This window comes from Ovis canadensis, chromosome 6 (assembly GCF_042477335.2).
Source record: "Ovis canadensis isolate MfBH-ARS-UI-01 breed Bighorn chromosome 6, ARS-UI_OviCan_v2, whole genome shotgun sequence".
NCBI classification, from domain to species: domain Eukaryota; kingdom Metazoa; phylum Chordata; class Mammalia; order Artiodactyla; family Bovidae; genus Ovis; species Ovis canadensis.
This window is the reverse complement of record NC_091250.1, coordinates 34561445-34576833: the sequence shown is the minus strand read 5'-3', so window position 1 is coordinate 34576833 and position 15389 is coordinate 34561445.

Genomic DNA, 15389 nt, shown 5'->3' with positions numbered 1-15389 from the left:
ACCAGCTTGTGAGATAAGTGCAATTGTGTGGTAGTTTGAGCATTCTTTGGCATTGCCTTTCTTTGGAATGGGAATGAAAACTGACCTTTTCCAGTCCTGTGGCCACTGCTTAATATTCCAAATTTGTTGGCATATTGAATGCAGCACTTTGACAGCATCATCTTTTAGGATTTGGAATAGCTCAACTGGAATTCCATCACCTCCACTAGCTTTGTTCATATTGATGCTTTCTAAGGCCCACTTGACTTCACATTCGAGGATGTCTGGCTCTAGATGAGTGATCATACCATTGTGATTATCCAGGTCGTGAAGATCTTTTTTGTATTCTTGCCACCTCTTCTGTATATCTTTTGATTCTGTTAGGTCCATACCATTTCTGTCCTTTATTGAGCCAGTCTTTGCATAAAGTGTTCCCTTGGTATCTCTAATTTTCTTGAAGAGAAATTATGTGGGAGTTTGGACATTCTTTGGCATTGCCTTTCTTTGGAATTGGAATGAAAACTGACCTTTTCCAGTCCTATGGCCACTGCTGCATAGTCTTTTCCATTCTATTGTTTTCCTCTATTTCTTTGCACTGATCAGTGATGAAGGCTTTCTTATCTCTCCTTGCTATTCTTTGCAAATCTGCATTCAAGTGGGTATATATTTCCTTTTCTCCTTTGCTTTTTGCTTCTCTTCTTTTCAAAGCTATTTGTAAGGCCTCCTCAGACAGCCATTTTGCTTTTTTGCATTTTTTTCCCTTGGGGATGATCTTGATCCCTGTCTCCTATACAGTGTCGTGAACGTCCACCCATAGTTCTTCAGGCACTCTGTTTATCAGATCTAGTCCCTTAAATATGTTTCTTACTTTCACTGTATAATTGTAAGAGATTTGATTTAGGGCACTAGAGCAAGCAGCTGCTGTGTGGCGCTGGAGTGCACCGCCATGAGATACACTATGTCCAAGGTGAGGAGCCACGGCTGTGCTTCACCGGAGTGGCAGTGAGGAGATACTGCACGTCCAAGTTCAGAGAAACCCCAGTAAGACGGTAGGCACTGAAGCAGCTGTGAGAGGATACCCCATGCCCAAGGGCAAAGGAGAAGCCCAAGCAAGACGGTAGGAGGGCCAAATTGGCATTTAAAATCAAACCCCTTCACTGCCAGAGAAACTCAGAGGGCTCAAATAAACCTTGTGTGCACCAGGACCCAGGACCCCACAGAGGCTGAGAGAGAACTGTGTTTGAGCATCTCCTGTGGAAGTACGGGTCAGCAGTGGCCTGCCGCAGGGGCAGGGGTTCTGGGTGCAGCAGACTTGGGTATGGCATAAGCCCTCTTGGAGGATGTCGCCATTAACCCCACCATAGAGCTGCCAGAACTTACACACGACTGGGAAACAGACTCTTGGAGGGCACAAACAGAGCCTTGTGTGCACCAGAATCCAGGAGAAAGGAGCAGTGACCCCATAGGAGACCAACCCAGACTTGCCTATGAGTGTCCAGGAGTCTCCGGGGCGGCATGCGTCAGTGGTGGCCTGCTGCAGGGTTGGGGCACAGAGTGCAGCAGTGCATTCATGGGACCTTTTGAAGGAGGTCACCATTATCTTCATTACCTCCACCATAGTTGGCCCCAGGTAAATAGCAGGGAGGGAACACAGCTCTACCCATCAACAAAAAATTGGATTAACGATTTACTGAGCATGATCTAAACAAGACCCAGTTTCCCCCTCAATCAGTCTCTCCCATCAGGAAGCTTCCATAAGCCTCTAATCTTTCACCATCAGAGGGCAGACAGACTGAAAACCACAATCACAGAAAACTAGCCAATCTAATCACATGGACCACAGCTTAGTCCAACTCAATGAAGCTATGAGCCATGCCATGTAGGGCCACCCAAGATGCACGGGTCATGGTGGAGAGGTCTGACAAAATGTGTTCCACTGGAGAAGGGAATGGCAAACCACTATAGTTTTCTTGCCTTGAGAACCCCATGAACAGTATGAAAAGGCAAAAAGATAGGACACTGAAAGATGAACTCCTCAGGTCGGTAGGTGCCCAATATGCTACTGGAGATCAGTGGAAAAATAGCTCCAGAATAAATGAAGAGACAGCCAAAGCAAAAGCAACACCCAGTTGTGGATGTAACTGGTGATGGAAGCAAGGTCCGATGCTGCAAAGAACAATATTGCATAGGAACCTGGAATGTTCCATTAATCAAGGCAAATTGGAAGCGGTGAAACAGGAGATGGCATGAGTGAACGTCAGCATTTTAGGAATCAGCAAACTAACATGGACTGGAATGCATGAATTTAACTCAGATCACCGTTATATCTACTACTGTGGGCAAGAATCCCTTAGAAGAAATAGAGTAGCTGTCGTGGTCAACAGGAGAGTCCAAAATGCAGTACTTAGATGCAATCTCAAAAACGACAAAGTGGTCTCTGTTCGTTTCCAAGGCAAACCATTCAATATCAAGGTAATCCAAGTCTATACCCTGAGCAGTAATGCTGAAGAAGCTGAAATTGAGAGGTTCTATAAAGACCTACAAGACCTTGTAGAACCAACACCCCCAAAAGATGCCCTTATCATTATAGGGGACTGGAATGCAAAAGTAGGAAGCCAAGAAACACCTGGAGTAACAGGGAAATTTGGCTTTGGTGTACAGAATGAAGCAGGGCACAGGCTAATAGTTTTGCCAAGAGAATGCACTGGTTATAGCAAACACCCTCTTCCAACAACATAAGAGAAGACTCTACACATGGACGTTACCAGATGGTCAACACCGAAATCAGATTGATTACATGCTTTGTAGCCAAACGTGGAGAAGCTCTATATAGTCAGCGAAAACAAGGCTGGGAGCTGACTGTGGCTCAGATCATGAACTCCCTATTGCCTTTTCTAGACTTTTATACAAATGGAATGATTGAGTATACACTCTTTCGCGTTCTAGCTACTTTCACTTAGTATAATGATTTTGAGTGTCATTCATATTGTGCATGCTCTTGTTCAGTCACCAAGTCATGTCCAACTCTTTGTGACCCCGTGGACTATAGTACACCAGGCTTCTCTGTCATTCACTATCACTTCATAGCATCAGTACTTCCAATGAATATTCAGGGTTGATTTCCTTTAGGATTGACCTACTTGATCTCCTTGCTGTCCAAGGGACTCTCAAGAGTCTTCTCCAGTAACACAATCTGAAAGCATCAGTTCTTTGGCGCTCAGCCTTCTTTATGGCCCAACTCTCACATCTATATATGAGTGCTAGAAAAACCATAGTGACTGTATGGAACTTTATCAGCAGAGTGATGACTCTGCTTCTTAATACACTAAGTTTGTCATAGCTTTCTTTCTAAGGAGCAGCATCTTTTAATTTCGTGGCTGCAGTCACTGTCTGCAGTGTTGTACATATCAGTAGATGGTTCCTTCTCATTGCTGTTTACTAGCTTTTTTATATGCGGGATCTGACAAGACCAAGAGATTGATATAACAAGAATCTAGCATCTTGTCATTTTTTTTTTTTTTTTTGGTAGGTAAAACTAAAAGAATTTGAAAGGATTTTTGAATGAAACAGAACAGTTCAAGTGGGTACAGAGCTGTCCCTGGCTGCCACGGGCACCCTCACGGGCCTGCGTTTGTATGGATTTTCCACACTTTGTAAATGCATTCACCATTCACAAGTTCATAGACACTTGTAAATATTATGTCTAGCTTTTGTCACAAACGCAACTGAACCTTTGTGTGTAATGTCTTTGTGTGGCTATATGTTTCCATTTCTCTTTGGGAGATATTTAAGAATGCTAATGGTGGATTGGAATGTAAATGCATGCTTTACTGTTTAAGACATTGCAAAGCTGTTTTCTAAAGAATCTGTATCCTTTTACAATCCTGCGAGCAATTTATGAAAGTTGTGCTTGCTCCACATCCTCATCAACATTTGCTGTTATAAATCTGAATTTTAGTCTTACTGTTGTTTTTAATTGACATTACCCTATGAACAATGATGATTGCATCTATTTATACACCTTTTTGTCATTTGTATATCATTTGTGAAGTTTCTATTCAAACTTTTTGCCCGTATTTAATTTATTCCTTAATTTCTTCCTGAATTTTACACGTTGTTTATTCTGGATAGAAGTTCTATATCAGATATATATGAGTTACAAATATTTTTTCTTGCTCTGTGACTTTATTTTAATTTTTACTTGTTTTTTCATTATTTTTTAAAATTTATTTTTATTGGTTTTTAATTGGGAGATAATTGCTGTAAAATGTTTTGTTGGTTTATGGCATACAACAGTGTGAATCAGCATCAGTATATATATCCCCTCCCTCTGGAGCCTCCTTGCCTCCGCATCATTCCATCCCACCCCTCCAGCTTATCACAGAGCACCAGGTAGAGCTCCCTGTGTTTTATAGCAGCTTCCCACTAGCTGTTTCACACATGGTAATGTATATATTCAATGCTACTCTTTCAGTTTGTTCCACCCTCTCCTTCCCTCACTGTGTCTACAAGTCCATTCTCTCTGTCTGCGTCTGTAGTCTTGCCCTGCAGATATGTTCATCAGTATCATCTTTATTGATTCCATGGATATGCTCTAATATACAATATTTGGTTTTCTCTTTCTGACTTACTTCATGCTGTACAACAAGCTGTAGGTTTGTCTACCTCAGTTCGACTGACTCCAATTTGTTCCTTTTTATGACTGAGTAATATTCCATTGTATATATGTATCACAACTTTTTATGCTTTTTTCTGTTGATGGACATCTAGGTTGCTTCTGTGTTTGAGCTATTGTAGATAGCGCTGCAGTGAACATTGAGTTACATGTGTCTTTTTGAATTGTGGTTTTTCTCTGGATGTATGCCCAAAAGTAGGATTGCTGGCTCACATGGTAGCTGTATTTTTAGTTTTTTAAGGAACCTTCATGCCATTCTCCCTAGTGGTTGTATCAGTTTACATTCCCACCAACACTGTTGGAGGGTTCTGTTTTCTCAACACACTTTCCAGCATTTATTGTTTATAGACTTTTAGATGATGGCCAATCTGACTGGGGTGAAGTGATGCCTCTCATTCTAGTTTTGATTTGCATTTCCCTAATAATGAGAAATTTTGAGCATTTTTTCATGTGTTTGTTGGCCATCTGCATGTCTTCTTTGGAAAAAATATGTGTTTGGGTCGTCCACTCATTTTTTCATTGGGTTTTTTTTTCTGATATTGAGCTGCATGAACTGCTTGTGTATTTTGGAGGTTAATCCTTTGTCAGTTGCTTCATTTGCAATTCTTTGTTTCTTTGGAAGTTCAGTTCAGTTGCTCAGTCGTATCCGACTCTTTGCTACCCCATGAACTGCAGCACGCCAGGCCTCCCTGTCCATCACCAACTGCCGGAGTCTATCCAAACCCATGTCCATTGAGTTGGTGATGCCAACCAACCATCTCATCCTCTGTTACCCCTTTCTCCTCCTGCCCTCAATCTTTCCCAGCATCAGGGTCTTTCCCAATGAGTCAGGTCTTTGCATCAGATGGCCAAAGTATTGGAATTTTAGCTTCAACATCAGTCCTTCCAATGAACACCCAGGACTGATCTCCTTTAGGATGGACTGGTTAGATCTCCTTGTAGTCCAAGGGACTCTCAAGAGTCTTCTCCAACAGAAATTTAAAATCACAGTTACTACAATTTATCATTGTGTTTTTCTGATGGTACTTTATGTTGACCTATTTCTGGAAATTTTGCCTGCCTTGAAGATTTTCTCTTATGTTTTCTTATAAAAGTTTTTATAATTTTAGATTTCCTTTTTAGGTAAATAATATGTTTCAAGGGACTTTTTCTTATGTAGTTGTTCAGTTGTGTCTGACTTTGCTATCTCATCTCATTTGTATAAAATCAATTGACCTTCCAAGAATGTGTCTATTTCTGGACTCTCTAGTCTGTTTCATTGCTATGTCTATGAATATCACATTGTCTCATTAATGTGCACTCATAATTTTCAAAAACTGGTAGTATTCCTGCAGCTTTTTTTTTTTTCAGAATTGTGCTTTGAATTTCCATATACATTTTTAAATCAGCTTATCAATTTCTCTGAAAAGTCTGATAGGATTTTGATTGGAATTACATTGAATCTATAGATCAATTAGAAAAGATTTTCCATCTTAAAAATAAGTCTTTTGATCCATATTTTTAGAAATCCTTAAATTCTATTATTGATTCTAGGTAGTTTTCAATTTACAGGTCTTACACCTATTTTATTACATTTAATGTATTTATTTTCTGAAAAATGGAATTTAGAAAATTTTATTTTTTTAATTGTTGAAAATAGCAGAAATACAACTGATTTTTACCTTTTTACCACATATCTTGCTATCTTTCTAAACTTATTTATTAGTTCTAATAATATTTTAGAGCTTCCTTATAATTTTTTTCATACTTAATCATGTTGTCTGAGAGTAATCACTGCTTCACTTTTTCCTTTCCAATTGGTGTGCATTTAAAGATGCAGTTTCACTATATTGCAGTTTGAAGAGTGGCTGACAAAAATTCATTGGTCATTGTTATCTCTCTATGAATTGTATCTTTTTATCCTACCTGATTTAATTATTTCTTCTTATAACTAATTTCTAGTGATATGATTATAATGTATCTTATTTGTATTTCCTTCATGTTTTTCCTTTTTCCAGTTCTTTGAGTGTTTGGAATCTCTAGGTTTATAGTTCTCATTAAATTTAAAACATTTTGACCATATATATTTTTTTGTTCAACCAGTCACTATGTTTCTGTTCAATTTTTTATCTTTTTCTTGTGGTTTTGTTTTAATTGCTTTTGTTGCTGTGACTTCAGATTCACTGAAATTTTCTTCTGCAGTGTCTAATCCACTTTTATACTCATCCAGTTAAAATGTCATTTCAGATTGTGTTTTTCATCTCTAAAATTTCTACTTTATTTTTATAGCTTTGTTTTTCTCATTATTTTATGCTTTCTTTAATCCCTGAGCATGCAGAGCATATTTATAATAGCTTTGTTTTAAAAGTTCTGTAATTTCTCGGTCTATTTTTATTGACTGAAATTTCTCCTCACTTATGGGTAACATATGCCTGTTTCTTGGCATATTTTTAGACACTCGACATTATTAATGTTACATTATTAAGTGTCCTGATCTTAATCTTTCTTTGAAGAGGCAAGCAATTAATGATTTATAAATTAATTTGATCATTTCAGTATTTCAGTCCTATAATGAGACTATCCTCTAATGAGAACAAATGCTATCCTCTAATGAGAACAAAGTTTTTCTTTCATGGGTTTTTTTTTTTTTTCTTTCACATATTTTGTTCAGTTTTATAGCTGCTGGAGGGTAAGCCAGGGGACTGTTTATCCATCAAAGCCAGATGCATGTATCCTGCTGGTTAAGTTTTACTAGAAAAAAACATTTGACATATTTTGAATTTTTTTCCTTTAAAATTGACTCCATGTTGGTTATCCCTAATTTTTCCATAAGAATCATTATAAATTAGACATTAGGTTTCTTCTTTAGGAGGGGGGTATAAATAGTTTTCACCTTTTCAATATATGATCACATTTCAATTGTTGTTGTTGTTAGTCACTAAGTCGTGTCTGACTCTTTTGTGACTGCATAGACTGTAGCCCGCCAGGCTCCTCTGTCCATGGGATTTTCCAGGCAAGAATACTGGACTGGGTTGCCATTTCCTCATAGGAAAGGAGATCTTCCTGACCCAGGAATCGAACTCATGTCTCTTGTGTCTCCTGCACTGACAGACAGATTCTTTATCCTTGAGTTGCCAGGGAAGCTCTTTGTATCTCTAAATCATGTGAATTAGAATTTTGATGTTTTAGATTCCTCAATTACTCACTTATGTCACTTTGGTTACTTCTTTAGGTAGCCATATTAGTCATTTAGAAATAATTTATCACTTTACTTTTCAGAAGGTGATAGTGTTTTCCTTTTCCCCATTTTTTTTTTCTGAGTAGGTTAAGTGGTGACTTCTCTTAACTGCTTTCAAGTACAGTTTGTTTGAATATCCTTGCTGTAGAGCTTCTTAAGCCACAGTAAAACCTCCTTTGTCTAAGAGAAATTGTGGAATGTTTGAGTGCTGCCAAGAAATTATTTTCAGTACAGCAGAAAAGGTTATCTTGCATAAAGGTCTTTGCTTTTGGGTTTTTATTTTCAGCATTTCTGGAAGTAGAACATTTTAATTCTAGGTTTTCAGGAAGTTCTTGTTGGTACCCTACTGTGTATAGGGTAAATATTATTTTAGGATGTATTGCATTTTCTCCTTTGTCATATGTTTCAGGAAAGCATCTGACTGTCATTGATGAGTGACTTAGACCAGAAGTAAAGTCCGTGTTTTCTGTGCCAGGAGTGCCTAGTGGGTCTCAGAAGATCAGGAAGAAGGGGCATATGTGTTGAAACATCTTATTTATAAAAAGGTGAATGCTGCAGAAAAAAAACCCTATTCTTGACTGAAATGTTCTAGTTTATTATGACAGACCAGGAAGAATTTAAGGTTAAGATAACTTTGACTTTCATTGAATAGTTTACCCTCACTCAATATTCAGTGGTACCAAAGATAAAGATAACACTTACTATACTTGATCAATTTTTTGAAAATATTGAAGATTATATCAAATTTTAATTGGCTTAGAAATGTCCAACTCTATAGATTTTCTCAGACTCCATTATATGTTTCTTAGATCCTGGGGGCCAGAATTGCAATACATTAGTCTAGATTTGTATTCACCATGATTCTGCATGAAGGTAGATTGCTTTTTATTAGTTTTACAGTATGTGAGCTGATGGTTTCCAACCATTTGTAAATTGTTTTCTCTGTAAGACTTTTCCTTCAGGGAAATAAATGAAATTATTTACTGTATGTTTTCACAAGGAACATAGCTAAGAAGTTAGATCCTGTAATCGTTTTAAGTGTATGCGACGCCATGGATGTAGCCCACCAAGCTCCTCTGTCCATGGGATTCTCTGGGCAAGAATACTAGAGTGGGTTGCCATTCCTCCTTCAGGAGATATTCCCGACCCAGGAATTGAACCTGGTACTTCTGCATTGCAGGCAGATTCTTTATCATCTGAGCCACCAGGGAAGCCCCATAATTTAGCCATTTTCCCCCAAATTTGCCACCTTACCCACTATCAGTTTCATCTGTGGCTACTCAAAGTGTGTCTATACCCACATGAACTACTTAGTGGCTATTTCACTATCTGAAAGAGCTAAATTCCATGTGTAAATATGAAAATTACTAGTGACTTTGCTTTCTCCTTCTTTCTTGCTTGTTATCTTTTAAAATTTTACCTTTTTTTAGAATAAATTCACTATAATTCTCTGTGCAAAGAATTGCCTATTTTATACCATTCTTGTTTTCTTTCTCATTGTTTCCCTAGGGCATATAATTTTGTTTTTCAGGACTGCAGAGACAGAAATATTCCATATATTTTTTGTTAAGATTGCATATAAATAAGAAAAATCACTTCTAGTGGCTTTATATTGTCCCACTACATTTTTATTTCCTTGAACCCCAGAATATTTGTCACACAGTTTAATTGAAATAATTTCTGCAGAATTCCAGTTGCTTTTCCCCGAAGATATTTTGATTTCTTTAAATCTTAAAAAGCCTTATGACTTCATTTCTATCCTGTTGTGTTCCTTGGCATGGAAATGACTTGTCCTACATTTTTCAAGTTCACATCCTGAGTCATGTTTATAAATGACAGATCACACAGGCTATCTACTAGTCAATATCAGTCCTACAGTTTTACACTTATGTCAAGATTGGACATGCCCATGATCTTGGTATTTGTCTATATCTTATTTTATTAATTAGGTCTATTGTCATTTTTGTACTCAACCACTGGTAAACTTAGAATCTTCTACTTTGCATCTTTAATGTAAGCATCAGAAATTTGAGGAGGCTGTATTTGCATAAGATGAAAAATTGGGTCAGTCTAGATACCTCTAACTTTTAAAACTGTAACATATGGTAAGAAATACATTTTATATTACAACTCAGTGCATAAGCACAAGCACACACATACAACTGAAGCACAGTTTCATTAAACTATACTTGCCCTTATTATATGTGACATACTCAGAGGTTCTCTCTTCTATTATTTTGTGAAAATATGTTGGTCTTATGTAAGCTGATTTCATGACTTACACAATGGTTGCTGCCAGCAACTTAAAAAACATTTGCCTAGACAACATTTAAAGTTATTTATAATTCTGAGATGCTGTCAGTCTGTGGTGAAAATTTTTTTCCTTTTATTTGAGCTATTTTTGTTGTTGTAGTAAAATCCACATAACAGAAAATTTATTGCTTCAACTATTAAAACACAGTTCATGGCATTTGATACATTTACAATGTGAGTATCTGTGTTCAACTTTTTTCAAGCAACTGCTTTCTAAAAACAGCTTATCATTTTCTTCCATGATTTCCTCTTTCAGGCTTCTCAAACCTTTCCAGTTAAATTTAACTGCCCTTATCAGGGCTTGAAATGATTCCAAATAAGCTTGTAAGTGCATCTTGGAAAGAGAACAAAGTAATGCATAGGCTTCTGGATAAGTTTGTGGCTAAACAAACAAGTAAGGGACAGAAATGTAAGACTGGACGCTGTGTGTCCACAGAGATTTCTGAGGACAGTGCCATACTGTTCTCATATAGCTTAAGACGTGTAAAGAAATGTGTCCAGAGAAAGGAAAGTTTCCTTAATTATAATTCATTTCCCATTGATGAAAAGAATCAAGACACTTTCTGGCATTTATGATGTTTCTTTTCATAGAGAAGAGTCAACCCCCTTTTCTAGTTTTCACCAACCATGTCTGATATTTGAGCCAAATCTTCCTAGGAACTGAAGACTCTCATTTAGGATTTGGTGGTGGTCAAAGCCTCATCCTGGTTTATGTGATGGCCTTTGCTGGTGGATCAGGCCATCTAATGAGGGGATGGAAATGCGCTATTTTACATACTCCTTAGCGGTACACCAAACTGTTTTTATTTCTGTTGCAGTGTAAAAATATCGTATTAAATGCTAGACATGGTATGTAAGTGCTTGATGGCTTTGAATTTCTTTTCATTTTGGCAAATTAACATAGGCAAAAAAGCCTGACTATTTTCCTTCCGTTTGTAGGCTGCTCACTCCATTGTGTACTATAAGTTCAGTATTTGGTTTCCAACTTTATTGAAGTGTAACACTTCATTTTAACTTAAAATTGATGTTGTGCTAGGTCTCAAAAGAAAGAAAACAGCTTGAACAAAGGAGCAGTGATTTTTATTCTCTTAATTCTGAGTAATAGTAGCTCTTTTTGCTTTTCTTGCACTATTGGTTAACTCATGAAGCCAAGTCTAAACAACTATCATTGAACCATTCCATTTCTATAATGTAAGATGACTATATGTGCTTGAAAACAAAACTGAAGAATTCTTTCCATTGGATGGATATCGACATTACATTTCAGTTTCTTCTGGATGCAAAGTGGTCCTTAGTTTGTCTCTTCTAGATAGATTCAAAGTTCCTGGCTTATGAAACTGACATAATGCCATAAATTTAACTTGCCTTGCAGAAAATTACTTCTGCAGAGGAAGGACTCATTTTTGCTGCCTGTAGAAATCATTAGATGAATAATTCCTGTTTTGAAGGTTATGTTTGTTACAGGCTCTTCTGGGAGGTCTTGACCATATTTCATAAAACAAAAACAGGACCTTGAGAGTACTTGCTAGTTGATGACGTTCCCTGCTTTAGTCTTCTTCAGCTATCCAGTAATTCTGTGCTGAGCATATCCCCCGGTGATTTTCATGAAACCTCCTTTTCAGTTAACTCCGCCAGCATCTTTGGCTGATCTGGAAGATTTTGCCAGACTGACTTCATTAAATTTTTTTTCCTGATTATTAAGGCAATGCATATTTATTATGAGCATTTTTTAATACAGAAAAGTAGAAAAAAATCTGGGGGAAAATATAACTCATAATTCCTGCTGCCCAGTAGGAATAGTACTAAACTTTTGACCTAGTTCCTTTAGTTTGACTTTCTGCTGGACTGGTCCACAGATCTACCACTGTTGGGAATTTTGGACGTGGTATAGAATCTTTAGAAGTGTTGAGGAAATATCTTCCCTTATCAGGAGTCAATTAGTTTAGGCCTTAAAATACTACTTATCAAGTACATGGTATATATAGTGTTGGATTGATTCTTCTCTTCATTAGCTAGAGAAAATGAGAGAAATAATGCACAGAGCTGGGATAAGAGAGTGCTCAAAGCACCATTTTATTCTTGGCAACCATATAGTTTACATTACTGAGAGTGCAGTAGAAATGTCTGAAGATGGCTCTCCATCTTAATGTTACTGTTCTGCATAACTGTGAATGGCAAGGAAGAAGCAGGGAGGGACATGGTCTCCTGGGTTGGCCGCTCTCTTCTATTCCCATTGCTTTATCTCCAGTGTATATGTTGATTTAACTCAGCAGTTAATAGATCTATTCTTTCCCCCCTGAGTTCTCAAGTGGTATATTTAGTAATACCAACACAAAATATATTCTCTATTTTTGCCTCTGAAGAAATAAAGGAACAGAAACCAAATATCTATCCATCTTGTTTTCTGTCGGTGAATTATATCACTACTTACCTTGTCATCCAAGCCAGAAATCTAGAAATTATCCTACAATCTTTATTCTCCTTAGTATCCCCAGGTACAAGTCATCTCCAATTTGATACAGTGTTTGCTCCTAATTGTGTCTTGATTACTTCAGCTCCTTTACCATCACTGACCCTTTGCCTATAACCTATTCATTGCTGGATGCTCAGTAGCCAGCACATTACCCCTCCACATTAGTCATTCACGGTGTTCTTAGACTTGATTATTCTCTTCAGTGTCATGGCTTAGAATGTGAGCACTTAGAAGTGTCTCCTCCATTTTGATTTTACTTGAATGATGCGGGGAATCATGATACCTCCTTGAATCTGATAGTGCCTTTCTGGGATGGCATTATCACAGGGCTAGTTTGAAATTGGAAGAAAGCTGTCCAACTGGTTGAAGTAAGAGACTAAAGGGATGGAAAGTTGTGTAGTTTCAGGCGGAAGTCATTCAATGATGCTTTAGAAATTTTGCACTCTGTCTCTTGAAAAAAATATTTATTCTCTTCTGCCCTAAGAGGGCAAACCAGATTACTTTATATAAAACTCCAGTACCTACCTTGGATCATATTTCTCTGCCTCCATGTACTAGGTGAAATTTTTAATACTAAAGGAAGATTGGTGCTTATAGAAATTCTTACTTCAAAAGGAAGTGACTCTCTATTCCTCTCTGCTTAGTGATACTCGCCTCTTAGATGTGTACAAACTTGATCGGGTACTTGTCTGTACTTGTATTATGCTCCGAAGGCTAAGCAACACGTGAAGAAGAGTGTTGTCTCTGGAAATACATTTAGGTTTCATGTTAATAGTGGTAAATGAGAGGGCAGGAAACTAATACTTACTATATGCCTACTTTATATTAGCCATTTGCATATTTACCATAGCATTTAATCCTCTCATGATCCTGTTAAAATTAGTACTGTGGTATACATTTTACAGATAGGGAAATCTCAGAGACATTAAATAGTTTCCACAGCTGACATTCAAATATAGATAAAGGGCTTTTCTCACTGTACTATGATAAAATAATGGTGATGAAATCAGTAACTGTAATAACCATGGCAAGTAATACTGTGGGATATGTTATCTAGAAGTCAAAAAGTCAGTGGGCTGAATATTTTCCATGTCTTAGCATATTTAATATTAACAGTACCTAGCTCAGAGGTTGTGAAATGAGCTAGGTACTGTTAATATTATTAACTCCGTTTTACAAATGCAGAGATTGAAACAGAGTGCTTACACAAGGTAGGTCACTCAATCATCAGCAGTGAATCTGGGGTCCAGGTCCAGCTAGTTAGGTCCTGGGCCCCGATTCTTTAAGATTTTTTTTTGCGGGGGGCGGGGGGCGGTGTGTGGACTATTTTTAAAGGCTTTATTGAATTTGTTACAATATTGCATCTGTTTTATGTTTTGGTTTTTTGGCCACAAGGTATGTGGGATCTTAGATCCTTGACCAGGGATCGAACCCATACCTGCTACGTGGGAGGGCAGAATCTTAACCACTGGACCACTAGGGAAGTCTCCCTGAGGCCCTGTTCATAAACACAATGATATGCTACTTCCTAGTAAAACATCAAAATTCATGACTGAATAAATGGAATAAACAGTCCTTAGCATAGTGTTTTGCCTATGGTGGTCCAGTAATGCCTATTTTAATGACTGAACAGTTAAATGACTGCCTAATTGAAGCAAGTACTAAAAGAACGAGTAAATGAGATCCACAATTAATTATTTAATTACTCAGTAAAGAATAGGAAGAAAATTCTTAGAGTCATCTGGAGACTTTTCCAAAAATAAATGTAATGTCAGGTTACTACATAATACATTGGATTAACTGAGTACCTTCTGGATTGTTTGAATCAATGGAAAAATTCAAGTAATGAAAACATTTCAATGAACTAGCAAGTAGAGGCTTCCCTGGTGGCTCAGATGGTAAAGAATCCACCTGCAGTACAGGAGACCTGGGTTTGATCCCTGGAGTGGGAAGATCTCCGGAAGGAAGGCTTGGCAACCCACTTCAGTATTCCTGCCTAGAGAGTCCCCATGGACAGAGGAGCCTAGCAGGTTACAGTCCATGGGGTCACAAAGCATTGGACATGACTGAGCACAGCACACACAGCAACAGTAACGCTTTATAGTCTGAAGGGAAGGGAAGCCTACATTTTAAGAGTAAGAGTACCCTTTGTGGGTCAGAGTTTTGATAGTATTTGTGGCAACAGTTTTGATAGTTTTGATAGTATTTGTGCAAAGATGAAGATTGCTCCAATGCAGATGCCGTGATTCAAGTGAGAGTCCAGAGTTTTGAGTAATTTCTGGTGAATTTTTCCATCCCCTCCCTCCTTCCCATAAACACTCACAGCATTACGACTGTTATCTGCCAGAGGACCAGATCATCCCTCATGGGGCATCCCTGTCTTCTACTGTTCTCAATCTTTTGAAACATTTCCATTATACACATATCTTCATTTTCTTCTGTGAATATTCCCTTTATCTTCTGCTATTACCAAAATCGAATGTCCCCTTGTAGACATTGCTTCTTCTGTAGCCCTCTTTCATCGTGACTGGTTTTCTTTTTTTGTTGGGCCTAGAGATGGAAGAAGTACCATCCTTACTTCTTATTGCTGCTTCCAGTCAATCCACCCAACCTCCTATTTAAACAAACAAATACATCTTTGTATCTCGTTGTCAGATTTTACCTGCCCTATACTTGTTTTCAGTCATTTACCCTCCTGAATCCCTTCCTCTTACTCCTTAAAGATTTTACCA